The sequence below is a fragment of the Tachysurus vachellii genome, chromosome 18 (assembly GCF_030014155.1).
Source record: "Tachysurus vachellii isolate PV-2020 chromosome 18, HZAU_Pvac_v1, whole genome shotgun sequence".
NCBI lineage: Eukaryota > Metazoa > Chordata > Actinopteri > Siluriformes > Bagridae > Tachysurus > Tachysurus vachellii.
In genome coordinates, this window is record NC_083477.1 from 16,092,823 (window position 1) to 16,110,410 (window position 17,588).

Genomic DNA, 17,588 nt, shown 5'->3' on the forward strand with positions numbered 1-17,588 from the left:
GTCGAAATAGATAACAATTGTGTATGAGCATGTTTTGGTTTTTTTTTCTTCACTCATGAGTCACTCGGTTCAATATCAATCAAATATCGTCCCAGTTAAAAAGTCAGAGTTACAAAATGGTACAGGGTAGTAGCCAGTGCATCACAATACCACTTTACAGCTTCGCATGTGAAACTGCATGAATGTTGTTTAAAGTGGATTGGTCAAGAGGATCGCTCTCAGCCCGAGGCACAGCCAGGAGTTTGTTTTAAAGGGCGAGTGGAAATGTACTGAACAACATCTTTTTGAGAAATGTGAAACAGTCCTGCATTTTGTGAGTGGCTTAGACCCGTGATAGGAGTGGAGGGAAACATGCCTGATTGTGATTGGTTCAAATCTGTTGCTAGCAAAAGACTGTCAAAATTTCTAGGGAGTCGAGAGAAAGACATTTTTAAACCATTCTATTCTGATGACCTTGGGAATAATATTTATTTAATTGTTTGTTTGTTTGTTTGTTTTTATTTGCATTATTTGTTTATTTATATCATTTAGTAGTATTTAATTTATTCTCAATGATACTATTTATTAGTATAATTTGTTTGTTTTGATTAGTATTCTTTTATAGTATTTATTTATTTAATTAATTATTTAATTAGATTACTAATTAAGCTTAGTATGTATTATGTATTTATTGGTATTGTTTGTTTGTTTGTTTTCTTCAATAATATTATGTAAAAAAAAATTAATGTAGATCATTTCATTCATTAAATTTTACATTTTAATTTACTTTAAAGGGTATTGATATAAATTACATGAATTTACCAAAGTAAACAGGCAAAACCGGCTACTGTTTACTGTTTTACTGGAAACCCCTTGTTTTATGGTCATATTTAAGCAATTACTGACAACATGAACAACTAATTCCACCCTACATGAAAACCCACCCTACACCCTACACCCTACACCCTAGCTTCAAAAAGATATTTTCCCAAATTTGAAGAGATAAGCAAGTGTTCTGTTAGCAATTATTAAGCTAGTGTAAGTAAATAGGATCTTATTCTTTAACTGAGAATAAATTGACACATTCGTCATGAACACAGTGATAAGTGTTAGCCTGCTTCTCATCCCTTCTCAGTCCTCAGCTACAACGTCATATTATCATTTATCATATTATCAGGGCTCTCAAGTATCACGCATTGTATTTCTCACGCAGAAATTTTTTTTGACTATTTATCATATATTTAATAAGCCACAGCGCCCAAAATGTCGAGCCTGCCACTTATCAGCCAATCAAAAAAGAGGCTACACAATAGCCAATCAGAAAACAGCACTATTCTATCTGGGTAAGATTTAACGCAACAACAACCAATGAAAAAAAAGCATATCCTGGAATTGTTCAGCATCATCCTCGTTCACCCACAGAGAAAACCACTGGAGCTGTGAGCATCACTGTGAGTTCTAAATATTTCAAATGATGTATTGATAACGTTCGGGATTTTTAGGATCCTGGTCATTAAACAAAGTGTTTGTGTGCATGGAACTGTAACGATGACTGGACATTCAAAGAGAAGCTGCCTACTCCATGTAGTCTTTGAGGACAACAACCTCCTAATCAATATACAATTGTCAGACTGTATATGATTGTAGAACGGACATTATTCATAATAACACTATCTAGTGTTTATAACAATTTATAATCACACCCTCCAGTGCCACCCAAATAAGGACGAGGTTCACTTTCGGGTCTGGTTCTTCCATCTAAAGGAGTTTCTCCTCACTACAGTCACCTCAGTCACCTTAGTCTTGTTCATTGGGGCTAAATACCAATGTCCACTGTTAAAAGCGCTATAGAATACAATTACTATAAAATTGAATTGAACCTTTTTATACCAATCATAAAAAGCATTTCACTACATGTCATACTGTGTATGATTGTGTAGGTAACAAATAAAAGTTGAATTTGAATTTAATAAGAATAAAAGCCCAAGTACTGCACAAAACATAACTAGATGCCCGTGTAATCAGTTATAATCTCCGGCATTTGGAACTGATGTAATATTTCACAATTTCAAAATCCAGCCCTGTAGCTACACATCTGCTCTCAGTCCTCATCAGTTTACCCTGAAAAATAACAAAAAAGAAATACGTGGTCAATTCAATTTAAGAAAAAAAAAATCACGTATAGTTTACATAAAAATATTATGTTTCTTAACAAAATTGTTTATACTGAGCTAAATGTTAATGTTGGCGCTGAATGGAAGTATGACTATAGTCTCACCGTCTCAGCTCAGTGAGATTGAGGTTTTCAATGAAAATACATGTTATAATTTTTTATGTTGGAAGAACGCAAATTAATTGTGTTAATGTTACACAATTCAATCACGTGAAACCGACATATGTAAATCCAATGAGTTTTTGTTTCTTTAGTGTCACCCAAATGATGATGGGTTCCCTTTTGAGTCTAGTTCCTCTCAAGGTTTCTGCCTCATAGCATCTCAGGGAGTTTTTCCTTTCCACCCTCGCCTCAGGCTTGATCATTAGGGAAAGCGATATATGTTAGAGATGTTACTTCGTTTCTATAATTTCTTTTATTACTTCTGTAAACTTAGTGTCGTTTTCTTTATCATCCTGTGTGTCGAAGCTAAAAGCTCGACTTTTCTGCGTCAGAGGACCTAAAGGAACGGGGAAACTTTACCTGTGACACTTAAGATACCTTCCATACAATTAATTAATCAATCAATCAATCAATACATTTCTTACAACAAAATGTTTCCCGTATCATTCAATCCGTTCACGTGAAGCTTCTTGGCCTAACGTGTGATTTCCTCTGTCAGAAAACAGAATACAAAAAATGTATCAACGCTTTCTGACCAGTCAGATTACAGAAATGCTATACTATACTATTATCGGATGATCGGATTACATCATGTTGCTTATTCATCATGCGTGCGATTTATCGATGCAGCCGTAGGTCAGCTTTCCGTTCTATGCTCTTAGTACGTAAGTGTGGTTCATATTATAACGTGCCATCCAAACACCGTAAGGTTTTTTTTAGCTACGGGTGACTCTCAGCACTGAGAAGTGATCCGTGTGTGTGTGTGTGTGTGAGTGTGTGTGTAAATTAGAGGTTGTACAGGGAGAGAGGTTCGAGATTCCACACACTCAAGCAATCAGACAGCATGGAGTTTATTCTTCTGGTATCAAGCCAGCTCCAGTGGAGCAAAACGCTTAAGCCATGGGCTTTATAACGAGGTGTAGTTACACACCATGAGTCACCATGCACTGTAACTACACAGCTCCACACACTATCAGGTCCACACATTATTCAGGTCACTCTGTAGGGATTAATGATTGTAGTTCATCCATTGCTACGTGCACTGACTCAACCCCTGACCTGGGTGTGTAGTGCAAACATTCCCACTAAACCCGTAGACAAATCACATGTCCTTTGCTATAAACAACAATTAAGGATTTTTATACTAATACGATGATTTATGCTAAATTTGGCATGGAAATGACCTAATGTCTAATAAAGACAGTATGTGTCCTATAATTCTCCTATAAGAAGAATAAACATTTTTAAAAATAAAGATGTCATTTATATAGCAGATCATATTTTACAATATGGATTAAACATATGCTGATTTTTTTCACATTTATACACGGTGGGCTACATAACATGCAAAGGTGGCTTTAAAAATAAAAATGAAAAAATAAAATCTAAAAAAATAAAAGTCGAGCGTCTAAGAATTATGCCGTGTATTTTATTTTTAATATATGCATATATATATATATATATATATATATATATATATATATATATATATATATATATATATATATAGAATTTTTTCAAAAATATAAAGATCTACTTTGTTCATTAAAGCTCTCAGGTTCCTCTGTTGAAGCAGCTGTTACTTGTTGAGTAAATGTCTGTATTTTTTTTTAAAAAGCATCAGACAGATGGACCGAATCAATGCACGTAACCATTTTAGTCGGTGTCAGGTGACACGCCGTAAACGGTAAAGCTTTTGCAGATATCTCACAGCATTCTGTCAAACAGATGAGTTACACAACACCATGATTTTGTTTGTTATTTTTGTACCTCGTGTAGATTCTGCTTCAACATGTGTTCGGGATGATGAGGCTCTTTGGATGTGGATCTTTGATCACCTAAGAAAAAACAAACAAACAAAAAAAACATGACAAAAATGGAATAGTTAAGTAAACAGGAAGTAAACAATTATTTTACTCTCATCATCAGGTACATCATTGTAGAGATTTCGTGAAGTCGATTCTTTTCCCAAAAATTCCACATTCTAGACCCACATCTTCTACCACAGAATATAGTTAGCTTCATTTTTAGATACTTAAATACTCAGTTATTTCAATTTAATGTTAGATAATGTCAGCAAAACAAGCTGAAATCATGAGGACGATGAGGTTTTTTAGTGATAATAAGGAACAGCGACGTAAACAGGACGTAAACAATGACTTATGTAGCGTGAATGCTGATGGGTTTGTTGCAGTGTAGCATAAGTTCACAACTAATTTCTAATTCGAAATTTATCCCTCATATACACACTAATAAACAGAGTAAAATCATTTTTGACCATTGTCCTTTGTACTTTGAATTTCAAAGTACAACAAAAACAAAATAAACTGTATAATGAAAGGAATTAGCTGTAAATGGGAAAATAATTAGGAAATATATAGAAGAATGTAGCATATGAACAAAATTGTGCAGGCTTTCTATTCTGTCGTAGCGAATTATGTGTGTGTGTGTGTGTGTGTGTGTGTGTGTGGTGACAGTGCTGTATCATAGTCTCATGCCACGGATGCACGAGCGTTAGATCACAGATCATCTCTGTAGAAGACGTGCTAAGATAGGAGCGAAGATGGAGCATGTTCGCTGAACATTGCAAGAGCAATAAGGATTTTTAGGGGCATTATGACTGGGTTAATAAAACACAGCTGCCCCTAAAAGTCCCTCATTTTTCTTGCTGCCTCTCGTTCGTCCGCTTACTCTTTCTCTCTCTCTCTCTCTCTCGTCGCTGTCAGCCGTCCAACAGGAGAAACTTTAGAAAGAGAGTGCAGAGAATTTTCCTCTCTCTCTCTCTCTCTCTCTCTCTCACACACACACACACACACAGCCTCCAATCACACACATATGCCAGAGGCTTTATAAGTTGCTCTTATAAAGTGGGGGTTGCTTTGGGATTTGAACGCCGAGCTGGGAGAGGTTATTGAGTTCAACATGCTCTTTTTTTTTCTTCAGCAAAACTTCCTTGTGTGTGTTTGGACGGCACTCACCATCCTGCACGATAAAAATAGGCAACAGTTGTTAGTACAACAAGATGAAAGATGAGGTTCTAACGACAATAAAAGAAACAAAATGCCAGCAGAAGATGGTTCTGAGTTCAAATCCCGTCGCTGTCAGAGAGCTGTCGCTGGACCCTGTTTGAAGCCAGACTCTATAAACCTTTATAATTGTTTCTATCAGCTCTAAACTCTTTTCTGCTCTGGATAGGAACGAACCAAATAAATAAATTTAGACAGATTTATCCGCCATGTCTTATGTCCTATAATACTGTGACATACTTCCTTTCTTTTTCTTTTCTTTTTTTTTTTTTTAGTCAAAGCTTGATTCTGACCTAGATGTGCACTTCCTGAAGGAAATACTGCGAGCTGCGAAGGAATTTAAAAGGGATGCAGGAATGAAAGAAAGATTTAAAGGATTTTCTTTTAAGGTTAAAAAAGCTTAACAGTGTGAAAGTGTTAGAAAAGGGAGGAAAAATGGGTGAAAGAGAAAGAGGGGGGTGGAGGAGAAGAGAAAAAAAACAGAACTTATATTAAAGGGGAAAAAAGAGAGAAAGAATGAGAGAAATGTAAAAAAAGGCACATAAAGAGAAGCGTTCAGTTCCTTCAAAGACTTCTGAGTGGACGGCAGGTTATGATGCCATTTAAATTTGTGGCATTTAGCAGACACCCTTATCCAGACTGACTTACATTTTTATTTCAATTTCTACAACTGAGCAATTGATGGTTAAGGGCCTTGTTCAGGGGCCCAGCAGTGGCAGATTGGTGGACCTGGGATCTGAACTCACAACCTTCTGATCAGTAAACCAACACCGTAACCACTAGGCTACCACATCCCCTATCATGACAGCATAAGCTGGAAGTTGTTTTTTTATCTGCAGTTTTTTTTTTTTTAACAAAAAACACAGAACCATCTTTAAAACTGGAAATCCACATCGACTGATCCTAAACAGACAGATTGCCAATGCTTGCAACAAAAGACAAAAGCTTCTAAAGTAGAGCCTCCAGTTTTAACCTCTAAAACCAATCTTTTTAATGATTATCATGTGTTACACTGTGCGACATGATCCCAGATCCAACATTATACAATAAAGATCTTCTTATACAATAATGAATCCCTCCATCCACCAATCCATCCATCCATCCATCCATCAGTTTTTCTACTGCTTTATTATAGACAAGAGTTTCAAGGAATCTGTAGATACAACCCATCAGAGGACACACACACACATTCATCCACACTATAGACAATTCAGAGACACCAGTCAGCACACAACATGTCTTTGATTTGAAGGAGGAAACCGGAGAACCCTGAGGAAACCCTCGAAGAACAGGAGAACATGCAAACTGCACACAGTGGAGTGGAGGTGAGACTTGATGCCCCAAGAGCCCCAGAGATTCAAGGCAAATGTGCTACCCATGAAGCAGACATGATGCCCTCTACACTTTAACACATTCCAAGCTGGTTAAATGAATTGAAAGTCCATAAACATTCACAAACTCTACATGATGGTTCGACTAACGATTAGTTAGGACACAAAAAAAAGTGGTTAATGCTCTGGGTTGTTGATCAGAGGATCAGGGGTTCAAGCCCCAGTACTGCTAAGCTGCCACTGTTGGGCCCCTGAGCAAGGCCCTTAGCCTTCACTGCTCCATCTGTGCTGTATCAAAGCTGACCCTGTGATCTGACTCCAAGTTTGGTTAAATATCCAAAACTTATGACGGCGAGTTAAAGAGAAGAAACATGTTTTACAGCGTAACAATCCTCTAACTATTTAAATCATTTCATGTCCACTGGTGCTCTTTGTTTGCATTTCTCCATCACCAACAGCATAATTGTAGCTTTGCTGGAACTGATCACACTAATGCAAAATTTCTGACTTTGCCATCACGTTATCATCAGCTAGCTTTGGTTGCACCGGCACTAAATAATGACAACCAAGTTTTTGATAGCGATTTGTGATACGCAGTACAACCTCCTGAGTACTGCCTGAAGCTGTCTTTAGCTGCCAATCAAACAGAACTCCGTTCTTGATCTAATTGAACCTAGAACGTTTTTGGAGATGTTTGTTGAACACGTCATAAAATAATTTATGATCTTTGACTCTGGCAAAACACACACACACATGCATTCAGGTTGCTCCAGCTACTCCATGCGAGTGTTTTTTCTAAAAAAGCCAAGCCAAGGCACAACAATTCCAACCATATTTATGGCTGTTTCTATGGTAATGGTGATGTCATAGTAGAAAGTAGACTGAATAACAAAAGGCTTCCTGGTTCCTATATATAGTACGTACACCAGATAACATAATGACAGTTCTACTGTTACATGATTACTTGTTAGATAGCAGCAATCCTGACCCCCTTCTGTTCTCCAGACCTGCCTGATCTATCCTGATGCCCTACTTCTGATTGGAGTCTCGTCACTTAGTGGCTGCTGAGGATGACCCCACATGGACAGTTTAGGGATATATGAGATTACTGTGGATTGTACCACATAGACATCATACAGATGACTTTGGACTGCATTTGATATGAACAGTTTTCAACAAAATTGACTTCATGTTAAAACTCGCATGAATTTCCTGGTTACACAATTGCACTCTTTGACTATACAGTACAGAGTTATAGAAGGGAAATGATTTATAATCACACCCAGATGAGCATGGTTTCCCTTTTGAGTCCGGTTCCTCTCAATATTTCTTCTTCTCAGAGACTTTTTCTTCACCGCCGTCACCTCTGGTGTCAAATTCGAGCTAAATGTAACATTTATAATTGTCATCCTGAATTTATATATTAACCACAATCTCATCGTTTATCAAACCTTCTCCAAATACACGTTAGAATAATCTTGTAATCATTACAGATATTTGTATTGCATGTTATACGGTATTTTATAAACGCAGTGAAAGAAACAATCGCTTCACTCTGCATAAAAACCAAAGGCTGATCAGTCACGATATACAGAGCATCAAACTTTAATTGCACGCTTAATAAAGCATTAAAAGTAAACAAGATGCCTAAGAAAAATGTGTGAACAGTTTCTTTATTTAAATTTTATCTCAAGTTGAACTTCATGGGGACTTAAACCAGAATCTTCACAGAATTACTGGGGCCTCAAAAGGATAGTCACAGGAGATTTACCTCACTTTTCAAAATAGCTGTATAAATACAATACTGTTTTATTAATACTATTGTATTTCTTTTATTTCAACCCCATTTTTTACGCTTATTCCTTCTGGGAGTGCTTCTCACCTCCCGTGTGTCTGGCTACGACTCCCGAAAAATTTCTCACCTCTCTCCTTCTCCCTCTGGACTCCCTTAAATCAAATTAAAGCAACCTCTGAAAAACCCTTCGGCTGTTCCATCTGATTGCTGTTGTAAACATGTTCCATCGCTGCCTCTGCTAGCGTTCGTAGTCATGTTTGTCTCTTTATTATACACAACAGCTATCAAATGCTCAGAAGAACAAAGCAAGAATGAAACAGCTATCTATTTTTGGCTAAGCAGTTCTGCTGTGCTAGTTTTTTTTTTCCTCTGTGTGCCACCTTTCCTTATAGCCATTCTCTCTCTCTCTCTCTCTCTCTCTCTCTTTTAGCTTTATAATGACAAAATGATAATTACTGGCAATCTTTAAAGAATATAAAAGAAAGGATAATAATTAAGCCATCTGATCTCTTCCCCATTAATTAAAACTAACTAACTAAATAAATAAATAAAATGTATACATTTATTTATTTATTTTTATTATTTTGTAGCATAGTCATTTGACTTAATAATTTTACTCACACTACCTACATTAAAAAAATTACATGATGGGATGAAATCTACCCAAAGAAAGAGAGTTCAAATTGTTACCTCACTTAATAAGTCACTAAATAAATTCTCTGAGTCTATGAGTACAGTTTGAAATGATTATGAATTTGTTTTATTCTTTTTTTTTTTTGTTATCATTTCTTTTTTAATTTTATAGTATGTTGTGTCTTTTCTCTTTTCCCACAAGCTTAAGAAAACCATAATATTTTAAACACTTATTTATCATCCTGTAAAATTTCCCACTAAGTGGAATTCTCGGACCCTAGAAGAGAGATAGAGTTATTAGTAATCTGGCTTTTGAACATATTATGGTTATATTAACAGGGCCATTCTGTGTAGCTGCTCTGTTTCACAAATATAGCTAATCCACAGTAAACTGTATTATCGCCCTAATAATTATATTACTTCGCTTTAATATAACTGTATCTCCTCTGTATTAAACTCCATAACACTGAGCCAAGAGGGTAGTTAAACTGTTTGGCGCTAACTTTTGGCATGAAAAAAAAAACCCTGAAATGAATCATGAGATCTTTCATGACACGACTGCAAGAAAACAAGGCAGGGCTGGCTAGGAGACGACGATCATGATCATGATGAGTGTATCTAAAGCATGAAGCATGATCCCATTGATTTTGCTCCTTCTGAGTACGTCAAGCGGTCTTATTACATATAAAATGAGTGAAGGAGCGACAAAGAAGAGGGAGAACAGTACGGTACTGACACACAGTAATTATAAAAACAGGCCATGTAGTACTTGGGTTGCACACACTCCTCGAATAGCTGAAGCAGAATCGCTGACGCTGCCATGCCTCTTCACTTCACACACCGGTGTTTAGTGTGTGTTAAATGCCTTTGAAAAACTTTTGGCACTCAGACCTGAGCCCTGTTCAGCTTCGTGGTTCTACAAACCCTGAATTTTTTTTTTTTTTTTTGGATCTTACATTTTTTTGCTTGTCCACAGCAGGCTGCAAAACACTTAGTGACTTGGTACAGTCTAGTACAGCAGGCATTTGCCAAGAATCTGTCAGAAAGGATAGTGTAATAATGTAAGATATCACCCTCGTATAAGTTGTGTAAGCCTTGTGTAAGTTGCACATTACTCGAAAACGTCTTTCCCGACTTCTCAAATTTATTTCTCAATTGCTTTAATTGCTCCATGCGGTTTACACTGTGTTTGTATTTATATTTGAACTCCTTCCCGTAGAGTTTCAGATTTATATTTGTTGACGGTGAATAAGTTCTTGAATGCTCCTCATCGATCAAGCTTTTACTAACACTGAATGCAGTCGACATATTGTTTAATAGTTTTATTTATACTCTGTAGTTTATATCCGTATCTACCGTGTGCTGTATCTCAGCATGCCAAAGAACTGACACGATGGATTACTTATTAAAAAAATTGGGAATTGAGAATTAGTCTTGCCTATTTGTTACGATTAGCGCTCTAAAAATATGCCCATAATTATTTTACACAATGTTGTGTTTTTCAGGATCATTGCTAAGGATAGTAGATAAACATTTTATTTTTTTTTATTCCTAAACTCGATCAATCAGAATGATATATGCGTGATTCATATTAACTGATCTTTCGAAGGCTAAAAATGAAACAAATTCTTACATTCTTCAGAAAGTTCTAGTTCATGTAAAAAGGAAAAAAATCAACAGAAATTTGTGATCATATTTTAAAGCATAATAATATAACAGGCAATATTATTAGAAAATAACAGAAAGCTCAAATTGGAAGAGAAACGCAATATATGCAGTGTAATATTTATAATGCTCAGGGTTTTCAACATGGATGCCTCAGAAATATTGTCACACGTCAATGTTCCATTAAGAAGAAAGCTGCATGGGTAGAAATACGGAAAGAGTCATTACGAGTCCTTTATTCAAAAACATGAACAATATCCATCCGAAAATCTGTCTCTCCCTCTCTCTCTGGCGTTTGATCCATAGAGGATTATACAATAATCATGACATGAAAATTCAACACAAATGACATTAATGTGAATAAGTTTCTTACCTAAGGACCTTTACAGTAGGTAATCATTATAAATCATTTTAGGATGTAAAAGACAGCAGGTTTTCATGACTCCTGTGCTTTCTGTACAGTAGAGAGAAACTGCACGGTTGATGAGTGGTAATAGTTCATCATCAGCAAACACACAGAAGGTCACATGAGCCAGAAACTGGGACTTTGTAGGCCAGTTGAGGGAGCGTGGTAAAGGACTCACCTTGCCTACAAAGACCCAACCTCTAACACACCTCACAATAGTCACACAAACACACACATACACTGTTTAACATGACTCACTTATGACTCATAAAGATATTAAATTCTACCATCTACTTCTATCATTCAGATACTTTTATAATTTAACTAATATATAAAAAACAAGGAGCGTATGAATCTTTCAAAACGCCAAAAGATATAGTACAATAAAGTCAATAGAAATAGTACAATATTCATTTAAACCATTGTTTGCCCCAGAAATCTTCAGAAACCTGGAAATATCCCAACACTGAACTACTGAAATTATAATAATAGGAATGTAAAAGTCAGTGTAAATGAAAACCAGTTGGTGTTGTATCATGATTATTTGTATGAGTCAGAGTAAATATAATCTCATGACACAGTTTGCACGTCGTTTGCTTTAGTTTTCTTCACGTTTCTTTGTGACTTGTTACTTGTTTGTTCTCATATATTTTTAGAAAGAAAAAAAGAAAAAACTGCATAAACGTCATCCTGTTAATTATTTCATGGTCACAAACATTCAGATTTGCATTATGACTTGTGCATATCATTTTTAGAAATATCATTATATATAAATGAATCACACAAAAAATGATCATTTTTAGTGATTCATTTCTATCAAAATGACTTTTTTTTTCTTTATGGGCTGTCCACTTGGATGACCACAGAGGCAACAGTGTCCTGCTCACTCCCAATGACGTATATGAATGTTTAGGCTAGTTTAATAGTGTTCCTAACTGTAATTATGCATTTTATATAAAGTTAAGGTGCAGTGCATTGTTTATATTAAGTGATTTGTATTGCATTTGTACCTCGCATGGAGAGATCTATTACATGTGTGTGCACACTGCGGATCTGGTCCTACCTGTGCTGGATTTTTCCACACCTCTTATCCCAAATTGTTCAGTTTGGAACAAAAAAAAATATAGTCTTACAAAAATGTCAGTGTATATCTCCTGTTGTTGGTCCAGTTGTATTGGTGTAAGTGCGCGCGAGCGTCTCTCACTTCCGAAATCCTTTCAGTGATGAAGAGAAATGCGTGCTGTAGGTTCTGACTCTGTGTGTGTCTGTGTGTGTGTGTGTGTGTGTGTGTGTGTGTGTGTGTGTGTGTGTGTGTGTTTCCCGCTAATTGCTCGGTGACGCGCACGTTGGACCCCTGCGCACGCTGTCATATGTGTAACTTTAAAGGGAAACTGTACAACAGTGTAACGAGTCATTAAAGATTCGAATATCCACTGAGAATGAATCGGGTAAGTTCGGCTCGGTTCTTTATGAACAACTCTTTCAGTGTAGATCATTCGCATTTTGTAATACCAGATTTTTTCAGATGGACTTTTGGTTGTATGGTGGTATGTTTTTAGGACGTTTGAGTGCAGCGGTGGAGGGTTGATTGTGAGTTGTCATTTGTTTTCTTCTGGGTGCTTTAATTTCCTTCCGAAGTCCTACGACATGTGCGTTAGCAGTTATTGTGTAGGTTTATTGTACCTGCTGCATTCTACTGCTACTGTTTGTAGAGTTGGGATGTGGGAGCCTAGTGATTAAGGCGTTAGGTTACTGACCGTAAGGTCGTTTGTTCGAATCCCAGGTCCACCAAGTTGCTGCTGTTTCCTTGAGCAAGCCCCTTAATTCTCTGTTGTATTAACTGAAATAATAAAAAATGGAAGTCACTCTGGATTTGGGCTTTTCATTTGACATACAATGTCATAATAACAACATTGCAGTTTAGCCACGAGGAACGACATTCAAATACTATAGCAATTTTTTTCAAATCGATTCCTTAATTTCTTTTAATTATGTGCTCTCTTCAGGAATAAATCTCACACTGTGAGGTGACAACACTAAATTAGTGTTATATTAAATATCTATCTATCTATCTATCTATCTATCTATCTATCTATCTATCTATCTATCTATCTATCTATCTATCTGTTTGCCTATCTGTTTGTCTATCTTTTTAAGGATAGACCCATACAAAGCCACTCCATGATCACATGGTTTGCCAGTGGCCAATCTTTTACGCAGGTATCCTGCACAGAGCCCTGACCTCAAACCCACTGAACACCTTTGTGATACATTGCAATGCAGACTGCACCCCAGACCTCCTCACCTGATGTCAATGACCGTTATCACTAATGCACGTGTGGCATCTCCACAGCCTCGCTCCAAAGACTAGTGTAAAACCCTTTACAGATGAGTAGAGCTTATTATAGCTACATAGGATAAATTAAATCATGAATGGATGCCCAAAAAGCAATGAATGATATGGTCAGGTGTCCACAAACCTTTGGCCAGATATCATTAGTGTTTTTCTTTTCCACTCACACCTTTGGTTTGCTCATTATATAGTGAATTGAATGTTACATGGGAAACTGAGCCACTTTTTTATGCAGGGATCATGAAGTCTATTCCTGGGGACATGGGGCACAAGGCAGTGGACACCCTGGACAGAGGGCAAGCCCAGTGCAGGGCACTATTGGACACACTCACACCCCCATTTACACACAATGGATGGATGAATTTAAAGACAGCACACATGTCTTTGGACTGGGGAAATAACTGGAGAACCCAGAGGAGAACATTCACTGTTGGCACTGTCGCTCAGATGCCTCACTGGTCTATTCCTGCTTCACAACAAATTCCATGATCTGGACCCTGTCCTAGTGAGCTCTTCTAAAAAAATATATATGAGTGGTGAATCAAATATGAATTGAATTATATTTAAAACAATAATAAGAGAATTAGTGAGTGAACAGGCATCTGTACTAATACTGACATTCACTGTATGCAGACATCACTGCTGATGTAAATAGCTTTAGCACATTCCTGATAAGAATGGGTTTATTAAAAGGAAAAATATTTTGCACACCTCTGATGTTATTGTATGTGTGTGATATGTTTTAATTTAGGATTGAGCTGTGAAAGACTTGTGTCACTGTTCTATTTCACATCCAGGTGACATTTTTTGCTTTATTACGGTTTACTGCAGGGTTATTGACTTACGTTAAAGCGCCACCTTGTGGACGTCGTAGTATTACAACTATACTACTAACCTACTACTACTACTTTATTATTATTATTATTATTATTAATAATAATAATAATAATAATAATAATAATAATAATAATAATAATAATAATACATATATTATATTAGTAGCTATTCACAATCTTAATCCATAATTAATCGAACATATCTGAGATAGAGGAGAGTTTGCATTGTAACAAACATTCTCATGAAAATATTGTGCAAATAATATCTTAACTCATACTAGCTAGGTAGAATGATTAATACGTTTTCAGGTCTCTCAGGAAGACCTAAAACAGCATATTTCTCAGGATCTTATAAATAACATTTTACATTTCCAGCATTTGGCAGACGCCCTTATACAGGGCTGCCAACTTTTGAGTTAAGCTTAGAGTGAGATTTTGGGGGCGGGGCGTTGTTATGGGTGTGGCTTATGGAGGGGCGTGGCTTGGTGTGGAAAAAAATACAAACACAAAATCCTTGCATTAGCAGAAGTGTATTAAGTATATTGATTGTCAAAGTATTTGGTCTCTGTACAGAATTTCTTGGAAGATTTACATTACATTTCCTTTTCACAAACATTTTACAGAAATAGGATTAACATGTGATTAACATGTTCACAGATCTATTGTAAGTGGATAACATCCTATAACAAAAAATTCAAATTTATCCATACTGACACAACCACCAGTCAAATATCTGGACATGATTGATGAGTTGTGATTGATATAAATAAAAACATTTTTATATGGCATGTTGTTGACTTGACATTCTGTTCTTAGAAAACAATGATTAACATTAACTACTAGGCATGTCCAGGTATTTGTCATCTGGAAATGCTTTTGTACTGTTTTTTATGATAAAGTTATGTATAATAACTGCTCAGTGCTGCAAAACAAACAACTTTGCTAATGCTAACTTAATTCTATATAAACTATAACAGCATAGGCCTATTAGTTACTAGCCTAAACTGGACGGAGACACGGAGCGCCCTGTAACTCACTGACCTGCCTGCGTTCACAATTCACACGGTGCAGATGGGAAGGAGAACGGCTGACTACACAGTGGAATTATGGGAATAAAATGTGTATTTCCCTCACAATTGTCACAAAAAACTCACTACACTGTCTGTCTGGTCTCTCTGCGCGTTGTTTTGTGAGATCATGTGGCGCGATTGTTTTTCCTCACTGCTGCACGAGTCTGCGTGAGAATATGGGGGTGTGGCGTGAGGGCGTGAGATTTGGGTCAATTGCGGGAGTCTCACGCCGAATGCGGGAGAGTTGGCAGCCTTGCCCGTATATCCAGAGCGACTTACATTATCTCATTTTTATAGAGCTGAGCAATTGAGGGTTGAAGGGCTTTGCACGGTGACCCAACACCAGCAGCTTGGTGGTCCTGGGATCGATCTCACAACCTTCTGATTAATAGCCTAACACATTCACACTAGGCTACCACATGAACTTGCACCTCGTTTTGCTCTCGCAAGTGACTTGGAAACCCACTAGAAAATGCCACACATGACAAGTGATGGTTACTTCACTAGAAGGTTCTAGGGAAGGGAAAAATACACACAGGAATGTATTCTGATGTTTAATAAGACACATTGCACTACTTAGTGTTTCATCTATTCCAAGATAAATGTACATACTACATTTTAAAAAATACCTGTCCTATCTCTTGTAATGCTAGCATGTGATTGATCATTAGACTCGTACTGTGTAATGATTATAGTCTCGTACTGTGTATATTGTATCTCATCGTTTGTATTGTCTCGTATTGTCTGTTTTGTCTTGTATAGTCCAAGATAAATGTATAGTATAAGTGTTATTAATGTCACAAACATTAAACAGCTCACAAACAGCTGGAACCAAATTCCTTATGTGTGTAAACATTCTTGGCCAATAAACCTGATTCTGGTTAGATTTTTTTTTTAACCTCTATGTAAAATATTCGTGTTCTTTAGTGTTTTGCTTAAAGGCACGGACGGGGTTCGAACCCGCGATCTTCGGTTTACGAGACCGACGCCTTACCACTTGGCCACCGCGCCTTACAAGCAAACGGGCAAAAATCACCTCAGTTCAAGAGACTTTTATTATAAAGTCTTGAACTCATATTTGAAATAGTAGCTAAATCCGACAGCTAAATCCGATATATTTCAAATAAAAAAAAAACTTACACACATAAGTAAGACATTCTTTGACAAATTCATTTATTTTCATTTTAAACACATTCTTTCTTTCATTCTCCTTTTAGTCACGTTCTTTCGTTGAAACTAAACGCCTCCGAGATGCATACAACATGCCAAAAAAAGTGGTAGATTGTATAAGACATTGTATAGCGATATATATGTGATACAATACAAACATTAGCTATTGGTGCTTCTCTTGAGCTCGCGCGTAGTGTGTATGGATAATATTGAGACATGGCCAGAGCGGTGCCATGACACCGCGCATGCGTGTTGTAAAAATAAAACAGCTGATGTACAGTAACAGCTGATGTGCTGTTTGTTTGCAATGCTTAGGTGAGTAAAGAGTTTATTCTTCATATTTCTTCGTCTCTGATATTACTGAGTAGATGTAAATAAAGAGCTAATGTGTATATATGTGTGTGAATGCTAATTCCTGATATCTTTAGCGTGTGCTTATGTCGATATGACGTTCTTGTTTATAGTACAATAAAATTAATTCAAATGTATTATTATTTTGTTTTTCAGCAGGTGTTTTCAGCTCCAAATGAGATGCTGAAACTCCTGAAAGCCTTCTGTAACACTAGATAAGGTGGAGCTTTTACGGTTCTCTGCAACACAGTGTGTGTGTGTGTGTGTGTGTGTGTGTGTGTGTGTGGTGAGAGGGTTAAAAGACTGAACCATGAAGTTGATAGTGGATGTAGTGTGGATGGTGTGGGGCATTGGGGCATCTGTATACGATTACTTCCACACCAGTGCCATGGAGGAGAGGATCCACACGCTGGAGAACGTCCTCACCATCCACCAGTTCCTCATCGTGTTCCTCACGGCAAGCCTCGCCCTGCTTATCTCATACATCATCTTTAAGAGAAAATAACATGCCAGAAACAGGCTGTGAAGCTTCAAAGAACTACAAGACATACACTGTGTTCCTCGGTGCATGAGGACGACTCTATAGATTTTTTTTTTTGTCAGAGTGTCTGACAATATAAAAATTTGGTGTGAAACAT

The 17,588-nt window shown here is 36.8% G+C and overlaps 1 long non-coding RNA gene and 1 other non-coding gene across 2 annotated transcripts; both read right to left on the reverse strand.

The window, feature by feature from the left end:
* Window positions 1-972: 972 nt before the first annotated feature.
* LOC132861199 (uncharacterized) lies at window positions 973-12,534 on the reverse strand. The gene is made up of 3 exons (XR_009649901.1): window positions 12,234-12,534; window positions 4,085-4,152; window positions 973-2,100 (listed from the first exon to the last, which is right to left on the reverse strand). It is a non-coding gene; the product is annotated as an uncharacterized LOC132861199 (long non-coding RNA).
* A 3,834-nt stretch (window positions 12,535-16,368) lies between these two features.
* On the reverse strand, window positions 16,369-16,440 carry trnat-cgu (transfer RNA threonine (anticodon CGU)). The gene has a single exon. It is a non-coding gene; the product is annotated as a tRNA-Thr (tRNA).
* Window positions 16,441-17,588: the final 1,148 nt, after the last annotated feature.